The 11,734-nt window shown below is 64.2% G+C and overlaps 1 long non-coding RNA gene across 1 annotated transcript; it reads right to left on the reverse strand.

The window, feature by feature from the left end:
• Positions 1 to 326: 326 nt before the first annotated feature.
• Positions 327 to 11,164, reverse strand: LOC137677259 (uncharacterized). Its single transcript, XR_011050246.1, has 3 exons — positions 11,074 to 11,164; positions 10,534 to 10,598; positions 327 to 535 (listed from the first exon to the last, which is right to left on the reverse strand). It is a non-coding gene; the product is annotated as an uncharacterized lncRNA (long non-coding RNA).
• Positions 11,165 to 11,734: the final 570 nt, after the last annotated feature.

Below are 11,734 nucleotides of genomic sequence, written 5' to 3' on the forward strand. Positions count from 1 at the left end.
TGGGGCACGGCAGGGGGGGAGCAGACGAGGCAGACTTTAAACCAACGACATGAGGGCGGCTCGGGGGGGGGGACACAGGCACGGGGAGGGGATGAGATGGGCGGGAGAGGACACCCTGTCCCTGGTGCTTCCTCGGAGGGGGGTGATTCCAGTTGTGGGAGAGGTTTTCACCCCGGGTGGTCGCTGCGGGGACGCCGCTGGGTCCGAGCCCGACCCGCCGCCTTACCTGCTCCCAGGGCACGCGGTGCCCGCGGCGCGGCTCCCCAGCCCCCCGACAGCCCCCAGCCCTCCCCGGGGGGGGGCCCCGCGGAGCCGCCCACCTTCTGCGAGCCGTGCTGGATGGCCGTGATGCAGACGGGGTCCACGAGCGGCTTGGGCCGCTTGGCCGACTCCTCGATGATGCCCTGCCATTGCCGCGGCAGCCCCGTGAACTTCTGCTCCTGCTGGTCGTAGCCCGTGTGGACGCGGTGCTCGAAGTTGGAGGGGGCCGAGATCTCCAGGCGCTTCTTCTTCTTGCTGAACATGGTTAGAAGACCTGGAGGGGGGGGAAAAAGGGAGGAAAATGAAGAAAAACCAACGGCCACTTCTTCTGACCGACAAAAAAATCACTTGCCACACGCTTGCCAACACCAGGAGGGTTTCCCCGCGCTGCTCCGGGTCCGGGCGAGCTGTCACAGCCCCCCCGAGCCCACGGCACCCCCTGACCCACCCCCGGGGGTTTAGGGCTGAGCTCTGGCGCCGGTTTGGAGCTGGAGGTTGGCAACTGCCCCCCCCTCCAAGGGCTTCTGCCCCATCGCAGCCTCCTCGGGGCAGAAAACACCCACTGGGACCCGCGTGTTTGAATCCAACACCAGCCGAAGGGACACGCGATGGTGGCCTCGGGCTCGTCGGGGACGAGCCCAAAGCAGCCCCTTCCAGCACCTCCTCCAGCTCCCCGCCACTGGTCGTACTGGGAGCAGCATGGAGGTCTGCCCGAGGTGAGGGACCTCCAGAAACATCTCCCCCATCAAAGGTGTTTCCTCACGCACACGGGACGTGCCGCCGAGACGGGGACAGCGGTCCCGACATCACCCCTGCGTCGTGATACGGCTCCGGTCACGTTACCATCCTCCAGGTCCCACTTCAGTCCCCTTCGACCCCACGAAGGTGACACCAAGGAGAGCTGTCGGCGCGCAGAGGCCTCGAAGGGGTCCAGGGTGCTGCTGGTGGGACCCCGAAGCAGCAGCAAGTCACCCGGGAAGCACCGTCACCTCCGTGACTCGCGGCACGACGTGGATCAGTCACCGATGCCCGTCCCCACCGCGTCCCTCTGCTCTCCACAGCGGCTCCGGCCGCCTTCCCGAAGCCACGGAGGGGCGGCAGGGCCGGGGGTCTTCTCCCCTCAGGGATAATCCTGCTCCTCTCCCCTCGCCTGCTCCCCCTCCTCAGCGTGACCCCCCCCCGGGGGGTGTTTTCCTTCCAGGAGAAGGGCCGTTTTGGCAGCCCTGGTGCTGCTGGCGTCTCTCCTCCCTTTGATGTAACGCTCCCAAACACACAAACTAAACAAAAAACCCCTCCCACGATTAAAAACCGGGAGGTTGGATTTAAAAACACCCACAAAGCAGCTCGGGGGTGAACGCGAGTCCAGTGGCACCCAGGAAAAGGTCATGACTGATGAGGCCCCTCGAGCTCCCACCGACGGAGCATCACCTAAACCAACATCTAAGCGCGGTTTTAGGGCGGAAGCCTGGCCCAGGGGAGACCCCGAAGCCCTTTTCCCCGTGTAAACACCCGCAGCCGGGCACAATGGGGGCTTGTTGGCACCGTCCCCGTGCCCGCGTCCTCCCGAGCTCAAAGGCCCCTGCCCGGCGCCCCGGCACAGCCGCCCTCCAGCCATCATCCCACCTCGGTTTATTTTTATGAATCGTTTCAGCGATTCCCGCAGCCGCTGGCAGCCGGCAGCTCTCCCGCGGCGCGTCCCTGCTCCTCCTTTTCCCGAGGGGAAAGGGAGAAATTTCCAGGCCGGGGTAAGGAAAAACAAACATAAACCAAGATTTAGACGGATGCCACCACGCCCCGGGCGAAGCCAGCGAGCCCGAGCCCACCGGCCGAGAGCTGGAGAGAAACGGGTCGGAGCCGTCGGCCCCGGCGTGACAAATCAGCGACTCAAAACGCTCCTAAAGCCGCTCAATGACCCAAAACTCACGTTTTTTCCCCCAAACTCCTGTTTTTCCCCCATTAAACACACGCCGAGTGTCCCCCAGCTCCAGCCCCGCACGCGCGGGGTCCAGGCGGTCGACGCAGCCCGAAGGGAGCGAGGTGGGTGTCCCCGAAGGACACCGGTAACGCCGGGCATCGCCACCTCGGTGCTCCAGCTACCAGATTTTTGGTTGCCAAATCCAGTTTTGGGTCGCCAAACCCAGTTTGGGTCGCCAAATCCAGCCCATCTCCGTAACGACCGGCGCGTTTCGGGCTCAGCGGACGACGGAGCTCGGCGCGTGGCCGCTGCTGGCGCGGGAGGTGCTGCCGTTAACGGGCGGCGGACGATGCTTTTAACGAGCCCGAACGCCGACGCTCCTCGCCTCGGGTGCGGCCGCCGGGGAGAGAAGAGGATGGAGCCGCCAATGAACCCGCCTGGAAGCCCGAGGTGGTCGGTGCTTTGGCTCGAGGAGCAGCTCGGGCTTGAAAATACCCCCAAAAAAGCACCCAAAAACGCCGCGGAAGGGGACGATCCCGGGGACGGCGCCGAAATCGTTCGGGGCCCGGCTGCCGCGGGGCAGACCCGGTTCATCCCCCGCTTTCGGGCGGCGATTGAGGCCGTTTCCTCCCATTTTACTCTGAACCTGCTTCCGACGGGCCGCGAAACCCGCCGGCTCCCACTCAACCCCCTTCCCCACGCAGGAAATCCCAGCTCCGGCGGCGCAGGCGCCTCCTCTCCGGCCTCGCCGCGTTTTCTGACCGAACCCCCGGGCGTCAGGAAGGTTTTTCTCCGCCTCCATCCCCGATCCCCCTTTAAAAAACGGGGGGGGGTCCCTCTATTTGGGGCCCCTCGTTTTACCTGCCGGCCCCAGGCGTCCGATGCGGCCGTTTGCGGCACCACCGCGCGCCGGCTCGGCCTGGGTCAAGCCCTGACCCGGCCAACGCGTTAATTAGGGCTAAACGAAGGCGTGAGCGCCCGGCCAGCACCTTTCTGGGCTTCCCCAGCCAGGAAAACTTCACCTCGAGGACCCCGAGGGATAAAATCCACCCCGAGGCGGGCGCTTGCGTTGGGTTCATCCTCTCACCGCCGCGGCGAGCGTCACGCCGGCTTCCAGCGGTCGTTTTGGGGGCTGGCGGGGGGCACGGGGGCAGCGGGAAGGGGCAGGGGGGGCTCTGGGGGGGCTCTGGGGCTCTGTGCAGAGGGGAAAGGGGTGAAGAGCGGGTTAACATCCCCCCCCACGTCCCCCCCCTCTCTCTCGCCCCGTACTCGCCTCCACCACCACAGCGCTGCACATTCCTCAGCTCGGCCCTAGCCCCGCTCAGGTTCCCTTTATCTCCGGCTTTGTTTAATTAGTCAGCCATTAACCAGCGCTTCCAGCGGCCCTGAGCAAACAAAACAGGGCAGAATATTCTCCGCCGCTGACAAACACCCCGAAACCCGCCGGCGGGGAGTTTGCTGGCAGCTCGCACGTGAAAAAAGAGGAAAAAAAACACGATGACAGCGGCGCAGGCAGGCGAAAACCCGGCGGCTTGGCACACGCCACGGGCACGGAGCGGTGCCAGGCGCAGGCAGCGGGTCCCCGGTGGGCTCCAGAAGCGCCGTCCCGTGTGTCCCCGTGCCTCGGGGCTCTCCGCCTGACGCCGAGGTTGGAGCTCGAGGCGCGATTTTGGCTCGGAAATCGGTCCGTGCTTGAGGAAAACAAACACACACGGAGGGTTCTGGAGTCCCGGTGACCCCGGTACCGGCTCGGCTCACCCGGAGCATCCGCCGAGGGCGAGAGCGAGGGGAACCCCCCGGGGCGCCGGCACCCACCGCGTCCCACCCCACTGGGGTCTCCTCCTGGGGACACGACGGGTTTGGGGGGGGTGACAAGCCCCCAACGCCTCCCCCCCACCGGGACAGCCGGCTCGGGGCGACGTTACCCACCGTCGAACAACCTTTCGCTTGCCACCAGCTGGGAGTCGGTAGCCAGCGACCAGCCCACCAACCCACGGCCGAGGGATACCCCACTCCCAGAGCCCCAACCCCGCCTGTGGCACGGCTGGGGGGGGTCCAGCTTCCCCCCCCCCCCCCCATTCCCTCCCCACCTCCACGCAGGGCAAACCAGAGCCCCCCCCGCTCCACGTTGCCAGAAATCACTCTGTTTCCCCCCAAAATCACTTTGTCCCCCTCGAAATCACTCTGTCCCCCCACAAATCACCCCGTCCCCCCCCAAATCACCCCGTCCCCCCCCAAACGCCCCCCTCCCCTCGCAGCGCCGCCGCCGAACAACAGCCCCGCGTCACCCGGCAAGATGGAGCGAGCTCCTGTTGCTCCGCACCCCCCCCGAGCCCGCAGAGGGAACAAACCCCCTCCCAAGACCCCCCCCCTGGGTGCCCCCCCCCCCAAAAACACCCCGGATAAAACTCATTATAAAATAAAAACCACATAAAAATCAACTTCACCTTCGCCATCCTCCTGCGAGCCAGAGGGGGAGGAGGGAGAGAAGGTCGCCCCGGAAGGGGGGACGAGGACCCCCCCAAAGTGTGCACGGGCCCCTTGGGGGGGGGGAAAGGGGCTGGGGGGGGGTCACAGCTCGCCCCGGTGGCCACCAGCTCCGTCCCGACGCGGCTCCTGACGCTGCAAACTCCGAAGCGCCTCCCCCAGGGGGGCACGATCGGTGCCTACGGGGGGGGGGGCACGGTCGCTCCCTACGGGGGCACGATCGGTGCCTACGGGGGGGCACGATCCAGCCCCACATCCTCCCCACCCCGCTCTCGCCGCCCTCCGGAACCGGTTCCACAGGCCGCCGCCGTCGCCGCCGGGCTCCCGCGGGCCCCGGGACGGCCGGACTCTCCCCTCCTCCATCCCGAAGCCACCGACCGACACAGCCCCGGTGCCACGGGCCGGGCGTTATCACCATGTCCCGGGAGCGTCGCCGGTGTTGGACCCTCGCCCACGCCGGGGATCCCTCGGGAGAGCACGGAAGGGGCTCGGAGGGGTGGAGGAGGAAGCCCGGAGCAGGAGTAAGAGGAGATTTGAGCCGGGAACCAACGAGGCAGCAACGCTTGGAACAAAGCAGCCGGTCGGGTGCCCTCCGGTGCCGGGGAAGGAAGGAGCCGGCACGAACCCTCCCGGCAGGAAGAACCGGCCCTCCCGGCCCGGCTACCGGGCAGCAGCCCTCGGCCACGCCGTCCCCCGGCGCGTTCATCCAGCTTTCTGAGACCCCAGACCCCGCACGGCCCAGCCCAGCAACCGGCAGCCCCGGCTCAGACCTTAATTAAGACCCCTTAATTAAGATACGTGACCCCCAACGCCTGGCCGGGGGACGCCAGGTGCCAGTTGGACCCTCCGCGCGAGGACGAGCCAAGGAGATACTTGCTGGGCCACCAAAGCGCCTCACCGGGCCACCGCAGCTCCTCGCCACGCAGGGTGTCCCCGGCATCGTCGGCCACACAGACCCCCCGGCCGCTCCCTCCGGCACGCAGAGCCCCGGCATCGCCTTTAGACCCTCGTGAAACGCACTAATTAATCCACAGAAACGTAAAAGCGCGTCAAAGAACCAGCTGGAGCGCCCAAACCTTCCGGAATCTGAGTAAAATCAGTGTAAGCGTTCACCCTCCTCCTCCTCCTCGCCCCGCAGCCGAGCCTGGTGCTGCCCCAACCCGCAGCAAAAGCTTCTCCCCCAAATCCCCCCCGAGGACGACGCGGGCTCCGCTCGCACCACACGCTTTCCAAATACCAGCGGAGAAAGGCAACGTAGCAGCTACTACGGGGTAGTAGCTACTCCTTCATCCCCGCCACGGCCCGCACGGCGCCGACACCGCTCCAGCGCCGGCTTTAAAAACCCCGACGGGCGGCTCGGGACGTACCTGCTGCTGTCACCCCGTGCCGGGAACGCGGGGTCTCCTCGCCGGTGTCACATCCTCCGAGGGTGGAGGGTCTCCAAGGACGAGCCCCGGCGCGGACGGGGCCGTCGCCGCCTCGGTGAGACGGCGGAAGCGTAAGGGTTTGTCCCGGCTGCGGGCGAGGGCGGGTTGGACTGGGTTGGACTGGGTTGGACTGGCCCGGCTGGCTTTGCACAGGCGGGGAGGGAACCTTCAAAGAGGAGGAGGAGGAGGTGGTGGAGGAGGAGGAGGTGGAGGAGGAGGAGGAGGAGAAGGAGGTGGTGGAGGAGAAGGAGGTGGTGGAGGAGAAGGAGGTGGTGGAGGAGAAGGAGGTGGTGGAGGAGAAGGAGGTGGTGGAGGAGAAGGAGGTGGTGGAGGAGAAGGAGGAGGAGGTGGAAGAGGAGGTGGAGGTGGAAGAGGAGGTGGAGGTGGAAGAGGAGGTGGAGGAGAAGGAGGTGGAGGAGAAGGAGGTGGAGGAGAAGGAGGAGGTGGAGAAGGAGGAGGTGGAGGAGAAGGAGGAGGTGGAGGAGAAGGAGGAGGAGGTGGAGGAGAAGGAGGTGGAGGAGAAGGAGGTGGAGGAGAAGGAGGTGGAGGAGAAGGAGGTGGAGGAGAAGGAGGTGGAGGAGAAGGAGGTGGAGGAGAAGGAGGTGGAGGAGAAGGAGGAGGAGGTGGAGGAGAAGGAGGTGGAGGAGAAGGAGGTGGAGGAGAAGGAGGTGGAGGAGGAGGAGGTGGAGGAGGAGGAGGTGGAGGAGGAGGTGTGAGCCTCCTCGCGCCGCTCCGGGGAGAGCAGTGGGGACCCGGGATGGATTAAAGGACAGATCACCCCGCTCCAACGGCCCCGATACCCCCGGGAACGGTGGAATCCGAAGCACCCGGTGACCCCCGGTGAGGATCCTCCCGGTCCCGGAGGCAGCGAAGCTCCTCCAAAGCTCCACCAAAGGGGATTTAATTGTCTTGAATCCCGTTGTCCCCAAAGCCAAACATCCGGACGCGGCGGCACGGACATCAAAGCCCCCCGGGGGTGTTACCTGCGTTGGAGGGGACACCGAGCCGGTGTCACCGGTGTCCCCGCGGCTCCGTGAGGCATCGCCCCGGAAACGCTGGCGCAGAAGTTTCGGGAGCCCGCGGACCTCGACAAGCCGGGGCTTGCGGGGAGGGGAGGGAGGGTGAAGCCGGACCCAGGAGCCACCAGCAGCCACCGGCAGCTCCCACGCCCGCCCGGTCAGGCGTTGGCTCGAAGCCTCTGAGAAACTCGTGTTGATTTTGGCCTCTTTCCTCCAGCCCCGTCCCGGTTTTAAGGCCAAAACGGACGTTTCGGGGAGTCTGCTCCCCGCTCTTCTCCCGACTCGCTCTACAAGGAGCAGAATCGATGAGGTTGGAAGAGCCCTCTGGGCTCATCGAGGCCAACCACGGCCCTGACACCACCACGGCAACTAGACCATGTCCCTCAGCACCACATCTCCACGGCTTTTGAATCCCTCCAGAGATGGTGACTCCACCACCTCCCTGGGCAGCCCCTTCCAGTGTCTGATGACCCTTGCTGAGAAGAAATGCTTCCTGATGGCCAACCTGACCCTCCCCTGGCCAAGCTTGAGGCTGTGTCCTCTTGTTCTATTGTAGTTGCATGGGAGAAGAGGCCGACTGTCTGTTCCACCCTCCCTTCAGGTAGTTGTAGACTGCAACCATCAAGGATCTAAAACCTCCACCCCCAGAATCCAAAGCTCAGACCTCATCATCTAAAACCTCCTCCAAGGATCCAAAACCTCCATCCCTGGGATCCAAAACCTCCGTCCCCAGGATTAAACCTCCACCAAGGATCCAAAACCTCCACCAAGGATCCAAAACCTCCACCAAGGATCCAAAACCTCCGTCCCCAGGATTAAACTTTCACCAAGGATCCAAAACCTCCATCAAGGATCTAAAACCTCCATCAAGGATCTAAAACCTCCATCAAGGATCTAAAACCTCCATCAAGGATCTAAAACCTCCATCAAGGATCCAAAACCTCCATCCCTGGGATTAAACCTCCATCAGGGATCCAAAATCTCCATCTCCAGGATCCAAAACCTCCATCCCTGGGATTAAACCTCCACCAAGGATCCAAAACCTCCATCAAGGATCTAAAACCTCCAACCTTGGGATTAAACCTTCACCCAGGATCCAAAACCTCCATCCCTGGGATCCAAAACCTCCATCCCTGGGATTAAACCTCCACGAAGGATCCAAAACCTCCATCCCTGGGATTAAACCTCCACCAAAGATCCAAAACCTCCATCCCTGGGATTAAACCTCCATCCCTGGGATCCAAAACCTCCATCCCTGGGATCCAAAACCTCCATCCCCAGGATTAAACCTTCACCAAGGATCCAAAACCTCCACCCCTGGGATCCAAAACCTCCATTCCCAGGATTTAAACCACCGAGGATCCAAAACCTCCATCCCTGGGATCCAAAACCTCCATCCCCAGGATTAAACCTCCATCAAGGATCCAAAACCTCCATCAAGGATCTAAAACCTCCACCCCTGGGATCCAAAACCTCCATCCCTGGGATTAAACCTTCACCAAGGATCCAAAACCTCCGTCTCTGGGATCCAAAACCTCCACCTCTGGGATTACACCTCCATCCCCTGCCAGCGGCGTGTGCTCCTGAACACCCTTTGGGCTTAAAAACCCCGACTGAGCGAGAAAGACGGAGGGTTCAGGACACCCTGGCGCCGGCAGGACACCCAAGCTGGGCTGCCACGTTGCCCTTCGTTAGCGAAAGCTCGTTAGGAAGCTCCGGGAGATGGCGGGGGAGCGGGACCCCTGCCCCGGCGCTCGTTAGATCCAGCTCGTTAGATTAGGGGTCAGGGCACGCCAGGAATGCGAGCCGGGGCTGACACCGGCATCTCCAGCTCTTCCCCGCCCTGCACAGTGTGTTAATTACACGTGGTCTAATGGCTCCCAGGCAGGTAGCCACGGCCCCTGGGCAGGTAGCCACCACCCTGGGCAGGTAGCCACAGCTCCCAGGCAGGCAGCCGAGCCAGCTCCGCAGCGGTGCTGGGGTTAACGAAGGCGGGGTGGGAGGCAGAGCACCCCCGGAGCCCCTTTTCCGAGGGGTCAAGTTTCAGCCAGTAATTACCATTTGCTGCTAATTAAAGCGCGCGGTGATTAGTCCGGTAAGACTTTTAATTAGCCCTTTACATCATCCACAGAAATTACAGCTTATTTGCACCGTGTAAGCGCACGACACGGCGGGGGGGGGGGGGAAAGAGGAGCGGAGCGAGCGCGGTCCAGAACGCCGCCGCCTTCGTTAGGCCCAAGTTCATTAGGGAAAATAATTAATACCTGAACACCCCCCGCCCGCAGGGTCAGCGCCGGGGAACCCAGCAAGAGCCCCGCGCCCCGAGGCGCTTCCTCGGGGAGAAGCAGCTTGGAAAGGTTCGGTGTAAACCTGAAGAGCGAGCGGGCGAGGGTGAGGGAGTTAATTAAAAATTAGCCAATCGCCAGTTAATTAAAATCGATGGGAACAACGAGGCTTCAGGAGGTGGTTTGGAAACTGAGCCACCCGGAGCCGCCTCTGCGAACACGGAGCCCACCGCGGCTCGAGATGCAAACGCCCCCCCCCCCCCTCCCCTGTGCTCAGGAGAAATGGGGTTTAATTAAATTAAAACGACTCGGCCGCTAATTAGGTGGCAGGGAAGGCGTGAGGGCGTCCCTGGGGCTCCCCCCGAGCCGGGAGGGACGTGGGGGCCAACACAGGTAACGGGGACCCGGGTCGGGGCGCTGGGAACGACGCGGGAGCCGAGAACGCAGCCTGAGCCATCATTATCCCGTCGGCAGGTCATTAAGATAATTAATATTAATCACCTCGATGTGGGGACGCCTCAGCACAGCCAGGAGGTTTCCCAGGGGTCTTTCTGAAGGGGGTTGTGGTGGCCACGGGCTCGCACAGCCTCACGTCACACCCTCGCCCGGCACCACCTCGCACAGCCCCGTCCCTACGTGGGATTTACTAAAAAAAATGGTAATTTTTTTACCATTTTTTACCATTTTTTACTATTTTTTACCATTTTTTACCAGCTCTAAAAACCCTCAGCCTGAGGGACACCGAAAAGGTTTGTTTCTTAACCCAAACTGAGCACACTCGCCCCAAACGGCCGCTGGGATCCCTCGGTGTTTGTGCTGGCAGCCGGCGGCTCATTCCTTGGCGGCCGGTCAAACTTCGGGGCTTTATTTAAAACCTTTTTTTTTTTCATTTTTTAACCCAGCTCCGAGGCCGCCTCTCAACAGAAGCGCCCCGTGAAGGTGTAAAAACACACAGAACTGGGTAAAAAACATCAAAAAAAAACCAATTTGGGATGTTTTTCTACGAGAACCCAACGGCTTCTCCCCTCCCCTGCGCTCGGGGAAGGGGAAGACCCTCCTCCGACACCGAATCGGCGACGGGAGCCCCCGGGGGGGGGAAAAAGCTCCTCCAGGGAAATTATTTCCCCTCCGTTTCCTACCTGCAAGGAAGGGGAAGCTCTTTTCCTCCTCAGCGCCGCATGCCGGGACCCTCCGGGGAACGGGGCTGCACCGGGACAAGAGGTTTCCGTCAGGCTTGAGGGGGGGGAAATGCCCCACGTCCCCCTCCCCAGTTTCACCACAGCTCCCAGCCCAGCTCCCACCACGCTCTCACCCTCCCCTTCTCCCCAGCACCCCCCTCACCTCCAGGCCCCCTCCCCTCACCCCCAGGCCCCCCCCCCCTTCCCTCAGCACCCTCAATCCTTCACCCCCCCCTGGGCCACTCAGCCCCTCACACCCACCCCCCTTATCCCCCCACCCCTTTATCCCCCCTTCAGCCCCCCCTCACCCTCCTTCCCCTCACCCCCTCAGGGCCCCCCTCACGCCCCCACACCCACCCCTAGGCCTCCCCAGGCCCCCCTCAGGCCCCCCGGCCCCCCCTCACGCCCCCAAATTCCCCTTCCCCCGAGCCCCTCCGCGCCCCCTCCGTCCCCCCCCTTTCCCCTCGGACCCCCCCCCACGCCCCCTCGCCCCCCGCTCACCGCTCAGGCCGAGCCCAACGCTGCCGCTTCCCCCCGCCCCGGCCTCTCACTCGGCCGCCGCCATGTTGCGATCGAGCCACATCCGGGCACTCGCCCTGCCCGCGTTGCTCCGGCAACAGGCCCCGCCCCCCAGGGGGCGGGGCTTAGCGCTGGGGGCGGGGCTTCGGCGGGGGGCGTGGCCTATGGCGTGGCCCCGCGCAGCGCTTGACCCCGCCGCGCACCCGTAGGAGCGGCGGCGCTGAGGGAGGGGCTAAAGGGGGAGCGTAGCCAATCACGGCGCGAAGCGCGGGAGATTGGCGGTCTCGCTGTCCAATCGGAGCGCGGCGCGGCGGAAGGCGGGAGGCCGGGCGCCAAGATGGCGGCGGTGTGAGGTGAGGGCGGCGGCGCCGCCGCTGTCCTCGTCCCCGTGGGTGGGCCGCCGCCCCCCGGGCAGCGCTAACCGGGCGTTTCCCCCCCCCTCAGACCCCGCCGTTCGCGGTGCTGCGGGCCCGGACGATGCTGCTCCGCGCTCTGCTGCGGGCCGCGGCCTCGCTGCGCGGCTGCGGTGCGTACCCCGCCTCGCTCCCCCTCCCCGCGCGGGGCTCCTCCGCCCGCTGACCCCCCTCTCTCTCTCCCTCCTCCTCCTCCGCAGCCGCCGGGGCCCTGCCGGTGCCGCCGTGCC

This window comes from Nyctibius grandis, unplaced genomic scaffold (assembly GCF_013368605.1).
Source record: "Nyctibius grandis isolate bNycGra1 unplaced genomic scaffold, bNycGra1.pri scaffold_111_arrow_ctg1, whole genome shotgun sequence".
In the NCBI taxonomy this organism is placed as follows: domain Eukaryota; kingdom Metazoa; phylum Chordata; class Aves; order Nyctibiiformes; family Nyctibiidae; genus Nyctibius; species Nyctibius grandis.